Source organism: Mesoplodon mirus (genome assembly GCF_964341445.2).
Source record: "Mesoplodon mirus genome assembly, chromosome: 10".
Taxonomy (NCBI): domain Eukaryota; kingdom Metazoa; phylum Chordata; class Mammalia; order Artiodactyla; family Ziphiidae; genus Mesoplodon; species Mesoplodon mirus.
The window spans coordinates 107,505,742-107,519,095 of record NC_138986.1 but is presented as its reverse complement, the minus strand read 5'-3'; the positions used below and the strand labels follow the sequence as shown (position 1 = coordinate 107,519,095).

The following is a 13,354-nucleotide window of genomic DNA, read 5'->3' as shown; positions in this document are numbered from 1 at the left end:
TAGTTATTTGTCAAGGTATAAAGAATTCTATCACACTTAAGACAAGTTAAGTAAACTTCACGGGGTGTATTCTGACATGGCATGGAGCAAATCACATGGCCTAGATCTTAAAGGTGATTTTATGTTTAAACTTTCATGAAAACATATGTGATTGAAGCACACTAACATATTGATACAGAAGGCAGTTAGTTTTTGTCTTTTTGTGTGTGTGTGTGTGGTACTGTTGTGGCCTCTCCCATTGCGGAGCACAGGCTCTGAACGCGCAGGCTCAGCGGCCATGGCTCACGGGCCTAGCCGCTCCACGGCATGTGGGATCTTCCCGGACCGGGGCACGAACCCATGTCCCCTGCACTGGCAGGTGGACTCTCAACCACTGCGCCACCAGGGAAGCCCTAATTTTTGTCTTTTGATACATGTGAGCGCAGCTTTCATTTTGCTGAAAGAATATGACCAGTTTTCAGTTTGGGATTCTACCATTTAGTAAAAATAGTCCACTTAATTTTAGAAATAAGACATTTAATATATAATACCTAATAATACTTTTATGTATGTTTTTTTACTGAAAACATTTATTGTAATACTGTGAAGAAACTATGCCATTCTAGTCTTCAAGACTTAAATGAATCAAGTGTTTATTAGCTGTTGTAGTTTTTAAACTAATAAAAGTCAGTACATCAGCAATTTGTAAATACAGTTTTTAAAATAATGCCTTAACAACTTTACAGTGGTTATAATGACTGTATTTAGGCCTAAAGTTAGTTAATAATTTGACTTGAAGGCTTTTTAATAGTTTGATGGTGCAGATCAGGGATAGGTAAACTCTGGCTGGTGGACCAGATCCAGCCCGTCGCCTGGCTTTGTAAAGGAAGTTTTTCTGGAACATAGTCGCACCCATTGTTTACATGGTAGTTATGGCTCCTTTCACCCTACACCAGTGGGGCAGAGTAGTTGCAACAGAAACTGTATAGCCCACAAATCTGGAAATGTTTAAATTTCGATTTTAAAAATTGAAAAATTCTTTGAGCCTATACAGGGCAAGTCCATTGACCCCTGAGGTAGAAAACAGTCAGGAACTTGTGTGCGGAAGCCAAATGGCCTAGGTTCAAATTCCCTTTCTCCCATTTCATAGCTAGCGACCATGGGCAAATCACTTAACCTCTATGCCTCATTATGAGGTTTAAATGCACTTATTTGTATAAATAGTGCCTGGCACATACTAAGCACTGTGTAAGTGATTGCTGTTGTTTCTGCTTGGAGCTTTAATAAGTTATTGTTAATAGAAAACTGACACTCATGATTTTCCTTTTAGAGTAACAAAGGCACTTTGAGTCTTTTACTTTTTTAGGAATGTAATAAGACTTTTTTCATTTACAGTCAGTGTTCCCTGTTACCAAAATTTACTTTATGAATATAAAGAATTGAATGTCTTCAAGACAGTACTTTTGCTTAAATGTCAAACCATTATTTTCCCAAGGCACATCAAACTGGCTCTGCATAGTCCAGGCCTCTAAAGCTTGTGTGCATACCTTAGGTAGCATGTGAGATACATTTTGTAAATATAGTTTTTTAAATAATGCTTGAGACTTCCCTGGCGGTCCAGCAGTTAACACTATGTGCTCCCAATGTAGGGGGCTTGGGTTCGATCCCTGCTCAAGGAACTAGATCCCACGTGCCTGCCATAACTAAGAGCCCACATGCCACAACTGAAAGATCTGGCATGCTGCAACTAAAGACCCGGCACAGCCAAACAAACAAACAAATAAATAAATAAATCTTTATAAAAAATAAGTAAACTAAAATAATGCCTTAGGAGTTAGGAAAAGAAAATATTAGAACATTTTTACCTTTGTATTATTTTAAAAAATCTGTGTAGTTTATCATGTACATAAATTATATGTATGGAACTTTGTGTATATAATTTGTTAATAAATAAGATGCATATTAAAAAGTTTTCTTATGGTTTGCCCAGTCAGGTGTTTGGAGGCCATTGGAGGACAGGATGATGAAATATAGGGCCTCAGCAAAGATAGACTTTAGAACCAATTCCCTGACTTAGAAGATAAGGAAAATAATTCATAGACTGTAATTGAGTTGTCCAACTTTACATAAGTGTTCAGCAACAGGAAATCCAGTGGCTAGAATCTAATCACTGACCGAGCAGAGTCTGGGTCACTGTACTCGTAAACCAGAAGTGACTGTTGAATTTCTCAGGTTGATGCTCCTGGCATATATGCTTGATATGTGTGTGTGTGTAAATCTCTGACATAATAAGCCATACTCAGGCACACCCTGTTTCCTTATTCAAGCATCTTAATTTCATCCCATTAAATCTTTGAAGTATCAGACTACCAGAAGGCATGAAGAAACCTGGGCTGAGAGTCTTCATTCCAGGAGACCTGATCTTGACTGCATGGCTGGTTTGAGGCGCATCACTCTGAACTGCAACACGCTCATTGGTGACCTGGGTGCAAGTGCTTTGGCAGAATCTCTTAGGATTTATGGCTTAGAGGTAAATTCTAAAATTGAAAATATTGAATTTTTAATATGAAACATGCTTAGCTTTTGGCATGATACTATTGTGATAGGATTTTTTAAAGCCTCATTTTACTGATAGCTTTTATTTTGCTTTTAAACTTTCTCTAAGAGTTGCATATATCCCTTATAGAAAATACAGAGTAACAAGAGAACAATTACCTATAATTTTAATACCCAGATATAATCACTGTTCATTTTGGTGTATATACTTTCAGTCTTTTTTTGTCTACAAATATATATGTACACTTAGGGATTACAAAAATAGAATTGTAGTATACTTGCTATTTCATATTCCTGCTTTTTTCACTTAATGATGTATCATGTAGTATTGTGTCGTATTGATGTCCCATAGTTTAATCAATTCTTTGCAATTCTATTTAGACAGTTTGCTTTTCCCTGTCAGAAACAATGTGAATATGTTGTATATACATCTCTGTGTCCATCGGGATTACTTCTGTAGAATAAGGTACTACAAGTGGAATGACTAAGTGCAACATATTTTTAAGACATTTGATACACATGGCCAAATTACCACCCAGAAAGGCTATGCCAATTTGTAGTCCACCCCAACAGTAGATGTGAAGCCTGCCTCTCACAAACACTGGCCTGTAGCACTTGTAAAAAAATGTAAAACTACAAAAATGAGTACCTCTCCATTTTCTATGCAAGTGGGATTACTCCAAATTTTATAACTTTTTTCAATTAATTTAGTATGAGCATTTTAGCAAGTCAGTAAATTTGCATCTCCTACATCATTTTTTGTGATTGTTCAGTATTCCATTATATGAATATGCCAGAGTGCACATAGCTTATCCATTCTTGTATATAAGCTTTGTCCAGTTTTTCAGTTACAAATAGTACTCTGATATATATCCTTACCTATATCTCTGACTATTTCTTTTGGTTAAATTCTTAGAAAGAGAGTTGTTGGATCCAAAGTGTATAGACATTATTTAAAGGCTTTTCTTACAGAATCTTGGCTTCATCTGATAGGAGAATAACCACATTTTGTTTTATTTTGTATTCATTTGATTTACTGGTGAGGTTTACTGGCTGTTTGTATTAATTTGGCTATTTGGTTAATTATACCCTGTGTCCATTCTTCTGTAGTGAGAGTTTGTAAGGGTTGTATCATATCCTGTCAGATCCGTATGTCTGACTTGCTATTTCTATGTGTCATGGGGGTGTTGAAAGACTCCAGTTATTTTAATGTGATGGTCCACACAACACTTAAAAAAAAGACTCATGATAGTTTCCTTTCATGTAATATTTTTTAATACCTGTGCTTTAGTGATGATCCCTTTGGTTTAAATGAGTAGGTTGTTCAGCCCCAGAACTACTAGAATTCATGATCAGTTTTTCAGGTTTTTGTCTGACCTTTTACTGCGAGGGTTCTTGACCATCATACTTTCATGATAGGTTTTTAGTATGTATTCTCTATTCACACATTGTTCAAAGTTTTTATTATTTGTATCCTCTTAGACTTGTCTTTTTTTCCTCTAAAACTAACAGTTATTACCTTTCTTCTATTTTGTTTTCCCCTTTGAACTAGTTTCAAGTGTGATTTGGAGCTGAAGATCATGATCAAAAGAATGCAGTGCATTTCTGAGCTCCACCAGGTTTTGCTTGTGAGGTTTACATGCCCCTGCCGCCCTTGCTAATTATGAACTGAGATTCATTTTGTGATGCTTTTTGCTCATAGGTTCTATACAGTTATTCTTCAGTTCTGTAATTGTAAAATATGTTGTATGATTTATTGGTACTAAAGCCAGGGTTATCATTGCACATCCAAGAAGAGGTTTTTAAATTGGATTATGCATTATGTGTGTGCGTATATGTTTCTGTTTTTTTCCATACCCAAAATTACAAACCTGCCATGACTTGTCTTGTGCAGGACTCTTCCACACGTGAGAAAATGAGAGTTGTCTATATGTTAAATCTGTAGAGTTAGCAAGTGACCTTTTGTCTTTCATCGAAAGCACTTGACCTGCAGCAGTGCGGCCTCACCAGTGAAGGAGCAAAGGCTTTACTAAAGGCCCTTGAAACCAACAGAACTCTGCTCGTTCTGGATATGAGAAAAAATCTGCTTGTTGGTATGTGGTCACTTTTTTTAAATTGATAAACACATAGCAAAACAAAAAGAATTTGTTCAGGTATTGACAGTTTTTTAAAACTTAATGTGTTTAACTTTCCTCTTCATATACAGTTGGCCCTTGAACAACGTGGGCTTAGGGGTGTCGACCCCTACGCAGTTGAAGATCTGGGTATAAGTTTATAGTCAGTGGTTCCACATCTGTGGATTCAACCAACCTTGGATCATGTAGGACGATAGTACATATGTATTGAAAAATATGCGTGTGTCAGTGGACCCGCGAGGTTCAAACCCATGTTGTTCAAGCTTCAACTGTACTTTTCTAGTGTTGCACTTCCCTTATGTTTTTAGCAGATAATGTACTAATTAAAGTGAATTATACTTGTAAATTTTTCTTATCTCTACTCTGAATAGAGGTGAACCTAGATACTAAGTCTGCTTCACCAAGAGCATTATTTCTTTCCTGTGCAACCTCTGAATTCTTGCCAGGAGTACTTTATTCATTTGTCAGATTCACAAGTAATTTTTTAAATATCTTCTGTGTGCCAGATACGGGTTTAGGGACTAGGGATAAAGCAGTGAACCAGACAGACAAAAGTCTTGCCCTCATGGAGCTTACATTCTAGTGAAGGAGATCAGATAGAAATGAGTAAACAGATAAGTAATATAATTTTAGAGAGTAGGAAGTGCAAAAATATCTTAATGTAAGGAGAGTGAGGGAGAGCAGGTAGGACTCCATTGGATAGGTTTGTTAGGGGACAGCTTCACTGGAGAAGTGGCATTTGAACGGAGACCTGAATGAAGAGAGGAGCAAGCTATGGAAGATCTGGAGTAAGCACATTCCAGGACAAGGAGGCAATGAGTATGTAGGCATGTAGGTGGGTGGAGTATTTAAGGAAAAGCAAGGAGGCCAATCTGGGCAGAGTACTGAGTGAAGAAGAGTGTGGTATGACATGAGGTCAAGGAGCTAGCCAGGGGTCTGCTCTTGTAAAGTCTTGAAGGCCAGAGTAAAGATGTGGATTATTCTAAATGAGTAGAGGGGTTTGAACTGGAAAAAGGCATGATCCAAATCGTATCTGAATAAGGTGACCTGGTATAGAGAAGGCACTTGGGAGGATAAAGAAGAGGAACAGGGGGCTTCCCTGGTGGCGCAGTGGTTGAGAATCCGCCTGCCGATGCAGGGGACGCAGGTTCGTGCCCCGGTCCGGGAAGATCCCACATGCCGCGGAGCGACTGGGCCTGTGAGCCATGGCCGCTGAGCCTGCGCGTCCAGAGCCTGTGCTCCGCAACGGGAGAGGCCACAACAGTGAGAGGCCCGTGTACCGCAAAAAAAAAAAAAAAAAAAAAAAAGAAGAAGAGGAACAGGGAGACCAGTTAGGAGACTATCACAGTGCTCCAAATAAGAGATGTTTATGGCCTAGGTTAGGTTGGAAGTTTGCAGCAAGTGAAAAGTGGTTGAATTCAGGTTGTGTTTTGAGGGTGTAGCTATCAAGACCTGCAGATAGATGTGAGGTATGAAGGAAATAGTAACAAGGAGACAAGTCGTTGATGATTATGTGTGCAACTGGGTAGTATCACTTAGAAGAAGGGGGCTGATGGGAGGAGCAGCTTTTGAGGGAATATCAGGACTTGGTTTGTTATCTTGGATGCCCTGGTTTGATATCTTAGATGCTCTTTAGGTATCTAAGCGTCTGGACGGTGCTCAGACTGTACTTTGTATCCAAAGGTATCCAAAGCCACTTTAGATGCAAAATGTTTAAAGTTGACCTTTGCTGCTGCCAAAATAGTAGCCACTGTGGGCAGTCTGCAAGATGGCATCTTAGGTTTCTGAGGAAGAAATTAGAATACACAAAAGGGGAAATAAGTGTATAATTATATAATGTAGATTTCATATTTAAATTTATGGGAAAAGCAATAATTAGTTGGCTTTTGGTTTTAAATGGAAATAGCCACTCATTGGAAAATAATTACTCTAATTTCAATTCATTTTACTTTAGATCATTCTGTGATGAAAACAGTTACCAAAAAGGTTCTCCAGATGGAAGGAGTGCCAAGTCAGAGGTATATAACATGTTTCAGTTCTCTCGGAAGAATTTCTCTTTAATGGCTCGGTTTTCTTTCTTTCTTAAAAGAAAATTATCAAGGTACTTTCTGCCATCTTAAAACTAAGATTTTAGTCAAATCAAATGGCTTTTCTGTTTTTGAAAATGTTGTGTGATGCTTTAATTTAGGTTCCCAGATATGCAGATTGAAAACCTTTTAACTTTTTACTTTCTGTAACATATTATCGTTAGTCACAAATAGTCTTTTTTTTTTTGGTGATAAGAATGAATAGCAGGAGCAGCATTTGTGAAACCAAATCTAATATATGAAACTGACTCTTTCTTGTGAGTAAATTTGAATTTTGAAACAGCAAAACAATAAGGTTTAATAAAAAGCAAAATAAATTTTTTATGTTTATGATCTGCCAATTTCCCAGAAAGAGTTTTGTGGTGACTTTAGTTATATACCAGATACATTAAAATCACCAGTGGACAACACATCTTTTATTCAGGTGCCCTCTGAAAGTTTTAAAAATTTGTTGACTTCATATCACTGAACGAACGGTCCACTTTAAAATGGTTAAAATTATAAATTTTCTTTTTTGTCTAGTTTACCACAATTTTTTAAAAATGTGTTGTTTGAAGATTTTGGGGTTTTATAAAGGTATTGTATTAGCATAAAAATGAAAAATTTAAAAGACCACCTCTAATCCCATTATCCTATCAAGCAATATTTACATTTTTATTTTCTCTTCCTGCTGTCCATAAACATAATTCCACATAGCTTCAATATAATTTGCCATTCTTATCTTTTCATACTAAATTTAAATTCTGTGATTCATAGTTAATACTTTTTAACATTGCATTCACAAGGTTTCATTGAGTAGGTCAATTTTTTAAATTGGTGAAAAATTGGAAATAAACTAAAATAAACTATTGTAAACATCTTCATAAATACAGCTTTTTTTTTTCTACTTAAAGTTGTATGTTTTTGATTCTCTATTAATCAACTTGCTTGGACAATAGTGTATTAAATAAGTTGTTAAGAGTGTTTATGAAGTCAAAAAAAAGCTTATGATCATCTGCCAATTGTTATTTCAAGAGAGTGATATTTTAATAATCAAATAGTACATTCAAAGAAGTTAAGATTTGTGATATCACACTAATTAGATATTATTATTAAAAATTTATATCATATGTAAAGCATTCTTAAAATAGCTACATTGACTTTTGCTATGATATTAGAAATGGAAATATATATAAATAAAACATGTATATGTAAAACATATTAGGAATTCTGTAAAATTAGTACAGAATAATAGGGCATCATGGAATGAGACCAGTTAAACATTTTTTTTTAGTTAGCATGATTAAACAAAGTGGAAATGTAACTGAAGTATCCAAGCTCATTGAGCTCTTTTAAGAGTAATTTTATTTCTTGGGCTTTTTTTTGTATTTGCCTCCGTTATTTGGAGCAAATAACGGAGGTTATTTAGAGGTAAGCCAAATCAGTATCTGGGTATATACCTAGATCCAGGTGAGTATAGGGGTGAAATAATGGTGTGAATTGTGTCACATTTATATTGTACTTATGTATGCCTAATAAAAGATGGGAACTTTTATTAGAAATTTTTTAATCTTCTAACAAGAAAAGTGTAATTAAAAAAAATTTTAATACAAATGTATTTGCATTAGTTTCTGAAAGTAAAGGAAGGGTATACACATACAAACCATATGCATACAAACATTTTTTTTGATGGCAATTAAGTTAAAAAACAATAAAATAGCACAAAATGAACTGAGCTCCTATATATTTTTAAGAGGCATGTAAATCACACAGGATCATGTGGTGATTATCAATAAGCTACACTCTATGAAATATTTGTCCTATATTACCGCATACACTCCATTTTACCCTGCATCCTAATGCTGCTAAAATATAGTAGAAAGCAGCAGCATAGCACAGGGAGATCAGCTTGGTGCTTTGCGATGACCTAGAGGGGTGGGATAGGGAGGGTGGGAGGGAGGCTCAAGAGGGTGGGATATGGGGACATGTGTATGCATATGGCTGATTCGCTTTGTTGTGTAACAGAAACTAACACAGAATTGTGAAGCAATTATACTCCAATCAAGATCTATTAAAATAAATAAATAAAATAACATAAAATATAGTAGCTTTGAAGGATAAATATAACCATTTTAACCTATGATGTTTGTTTTCAGTAAATTTAAATTAAATATTTAAATGTGAATTTTAATATATGGCTTGTTCTAAGTAAAATATTAACACGTAGGTCTAGTTTTTGCAACCAAATGTTTCATATGAAGATACTTGCCTCTTTACTACTGATATATAGGGTAAAAGTCTCCACATTTCACTCTTTCATCCAGTGGGTTTCATTTGTTTTTGTGTGTGTTTTCTATATGAAATCAAAGGAGCAGTGAAGGTTGACAGGCTTATAGGAGGGTAAAATTGACTCACCTACCCCCCAGCAACTTGCAGCCTTATAACTTGTATTGTTTTTACATAGAAAAATTCATCTTAAATTTAACTTTTGGTCTACTTCTGAAGATTCTGTTTGGCAGAAGTCATGGGTGTATCTGTGTTTCTGTGTCCTTGAGATTCAGAAATGCCAAAGGTGTTCTAAGATTCAGGAAACTTGAGTGTTTCTGCATGATACATAAAATGTATCATACTTTGGGATTTTTTTTAAACTTTATTTTTGCATTTCTGCACATCTCAATACTTTTAGTTAAAATAACTTGTTACTGTAGAGAACTTATATTTTTTAAAAATGCTGGCTTATGTAAAACCTTTGTACAAAACGATCCTCTTTTTACTGGGCTTGGCATCATTGTCAAGTGCCTTTTTGATTCCTTTCAACGTGTGCACGAGTGACAGTTGCTCTGTAGACCTTTGGTGCATCTTGATTCCTTCTTTTCATGCTTTGTCAAACGTAGTCTTGGCCGCAAAGAAGCCTGTAAGTAATGGAAGGAAACACTCTGCTGGTAAAGAATGTTACCCTCCTGAACCGCTACCACCTGGAGTGTCTGGTTTCCGGCCATTGTGTCCTGCAGAAAGTGCAAAAAGCAAAAGGTAACCTGTTTGCATTCCCTGTCTTTTTCAGTCATTTAGAGTTCTTTATTTTGGAACTTCTATATGTGGGTGGTCTCTGGTGCTTTGTGTAGAGGAAGAAAGGTAACTCACACATGGCTTCTGCCTAATGAGCCCTCTAAGGAAGAAAAATTAAAAGTAATTGGGAGTTTCAAGTTGTTTCTCAAGTGTCACAACAAAGGTAACTCCGTGGGAGTCTTGAGGAGACTAAAATTATCACCAATTGTGCATGTGAGAAAAGTTTCATTAAAGGCAGGTGTAGTTGAGCGAAGCCCTACAGCACAGAAGTAGGAATTTGGATACGTACAAATGGGAAAAAAGACATTTTAGGCATGGGAAATAGTTTAATGCAGAATGGATGAAAAATATGCATTAGACCTATTCTAAATCAACTAGCTTATTAACTCAGTAAATCAGATTTAGTGAGTCAAACTAGCATTACCTGATTTCTTATCCAGGGGATAGCTGTTCATAGTAATTTTTGTCACAGAACAGTAAATAAAATGGTTGAATTATAGCTTTAGGCTTGGTAAGTGAAATAGATGGCTCTAGATGATCTTCAGGTGACTTACTTGGTAGTAATCACGAAATTGGGGATTAACAATTGCTTAAGAAAACAAAGAGAATTGATTTTGAATAGTACTTGAAGTAGTTACTGTGTAAAATATCTGTTCAGTTGCTCATGTTAAATGGATGTTTCTAATCCCCACTGGACAACCGACTACTTTTTTGCAAATGGTAATGTGAATTGCTGTTGCATAAACTATAGTGTTGAATCCCCAGTGTTTGCACTTGAGTTTCACAGCTCTGTGGTTTCCTGTCTTCTTCCTGAGACACTTAATCGCAGATCCATCCTCGTCACACAGGGTGGTAAATTAGAGAACGATTAATATCACCATTTAAAGAAGTGAGACTGAAATCTCAACCATCCTGAGCATAGGAGCTGATGGGGCCTCTCAGCAGTTCAGAGAGTTATTACCAAGCCAGTCGGCTGAATTCTGTTCTGTTTTCTCCGTAGCAGAGCCCTCCAGGTCCTTGTTTTGAGCTTATTTATTTTTATACACAATTCTGTATGGATACTGTTCATACTACTAAATAGTTGTATTAACTGGGTTTAACTGGTGATGTATTTACATGAAGATCTAACTTCGTTTTGTTGATATCTTTTTAGGGGCTTTCCATTCATCAAAGCTCGTGATGTATGTAATCAGTTGCTGGTGTGTAGCTATCATATTTATGATGTATAGGGCTTGAATTGGGAAAGGTGGATGGTCATTCTTCTTGCTTTTTAAACTGACAGAGCCTTACAAGAAGCATTTCCCTCTCTGAAATAAATCCATGTAAAACATGTTTGGTCGCTCTCCCAATGCAACTGTGTAGTTGTGTGGATTTGGCACACAACGGGCAGCCTTGTGGCTATGTCTGTAAACAAGGAAGCCTGTTTTCCAGTCCACAAATCAGCTGTTACACAGTGAAACGAACTTGACTGCCATTTCTGACCCCTCACACGGAGCTGTCATACTCAAGAATGTTCACGTTTTCAAGAAACGTTGTTTGCGGGCTATATGTACAAATTCCTGATCTGAAAGCCAATATAAAGCAGCATCTCCCAAACCTCTGCTCTCTCACCAAGGCCACACACATTCCCTCGCTTATGGCCTCGTGGCAAGCTAATACTGTCAGTATCAGATTCTCCTTCCCAGTGGTCTTGGGAGACTGCATAGTTGGTCTGTGAAAGGCACCACTGCTGAGGTTGAGAGAAGAGCGTCTTGGGTGTCAGTCCTGGCCTTGCGTTCCCAGAGAGAGGGCTGTGCACCTCGTTCTCCTGTTAGGGTTTTCCTCTGCTGCAGGGTTTGCTGCCTGTTGTCAAAATGATGTCCTAGTGACTTGTCTTCTGCGTGGTTATATAATCCCAGCACACTTCTTTATGATCTGTAGACTTTTATGGGGTTGTGGCCAGGTCAGTTTTTAAATGTTTGGAAATGTCCTATTGAACAACTTTGCATTGGCAGTGAAGCTTGCTGGGAGAACTGTTGCCCTAGTTTTGGCTTAAGGGTGGTGAGAAGATGAAATTTTTGATGGGTCAGTTTTAGTTGTGTATGTGTATGTGATTTATTTTTTTAAATTCTAATGTCTATTATTCACAGCTTAGATATGTTGACTTTCTGATTATTCATCAGTCCCTTTACTGATGTATTTTCCTCTGAAAAACTACATTTTCTTCCAGACTGTTTTTGTCTGATGGTGAAGAATAAATTTTTCATTTGCAGTATAAAGTTGATCTGAGAAAAAATGTTTACCTTGGATCTTCACTTGGCTTCTGTGAAAGAAACTTAATAAAATAATATGGACAATTCCCATTACTAATGCTAAGCATGTACAACAGAGGTCTGTACAGTAACATAGCAAAAATAAGTTCCTGTATTTTTACTTAGTCATTGCCTGTTTTAGACTAAGGAGCAGTGAGAGACATTTATAAAGAATGATACCTCAGATCACTTTTGTTAAATGTCCTCTAATATTTGGATACTTGGTATCTGGCTTGTGTTGTCTTTTATACAATCTTGTCTTCTTTCTTTGCACTTTAGTTTAACAACTCTGTGATCTCTTATCTTCTTCCTCAGACACTCAGGTCCATCAGAATTTCCTGTGACTGTGACAGTAGAGAGTCCTTCCTCCTCAGAAGTGGAAGAGGCTGATGATTCCTCAGAACGTGTTCAGGAAGAGCCAGAGAAAATCCGTTTGAAACAAGAAGCAGTGCAGGTACAAAGTTATCACTTTAAAGCTATAGAGAAGATTATTTTTCAAATGGAAGCCTGATTGCAACACTGCACAGCTTGTGTGAGGGTTCTGTTTTCTCCTCCCATCTTCATTGTATCCCCTTGAATGATTCCTTAAGCTTAGACCAAGGTGAATGGTGGACATTTGAACTCTAAGAAATAAAAATCAAAACATGTCGTTAGTAATGTATTTTCCTTTCCTTAGAACCTTAGTATATTAGATGTAGGGAGAACCTTAGTGATCATAAGATAAGGAAATTGAGTTCTGAATGAATACAGTCAGCTGATTCAGTGATCTTGTTTAAAGATGAGAAAATTGACAGTTCTAGTTGAACTCTCTTTTTATAAGAGGAAAATATGGCCTCATTTTAAATAAAAGTAAAGTTGAAAAAAGATTTGATGTTGATATTCTCCTTTCCTAAAATCAAAAATATCAAGAAGCTACATTCTATTACCAAATAAACCTGACCTCTAATGTCATTCCATACTTTTGTTTGTATGGACAGAAAGGAAAAATTGATTTTTATAAGAAATTTTTGCACCTCAAAATTAGTATATTTATTTTATTTCAACTTTAATGCAGAGCTGAACATTTCTAGTAAATAAAGGAACACCATTTGGGGGGGACCTTGTCTTTGTGCTACAAAGTCCATGTTTAATTTTTTAAAATTATTTAATATGACTTTCTCTTCATTTGAAACATGACACCTGACAGGTTTCAGAACTAATTATCCCATTATTGTAAGACTACGGGAATTACTCTTTGATTTTCAAAAGAGAAAGTTAGATT

At 36.3% G+C, this 13,354-nt stretch overlaps 1 long non-coding RNA gene across 1 annotated transcript; it reads left to right on the top strand.

Annotated features, from left to right (window-relative positions):
• The first annotated feature begins 9,574 nt into the window (after nucleotides 1-9,574).
• Nucleotides 9,575-12,956, top strand: LOC309811271. The gene is made up of 3 exons (XR_014295127.1): nucleotides 9,575-9,766; nucleotides 12,409-12,547; nucleotides 12,872-12,956. It is a non-coding gene; the product is annotated as an uncharacterized lncRNA (long non-coding RNA).
• Nucleotides 12,957-13,354: the final 398 nt, after the last annotated feature.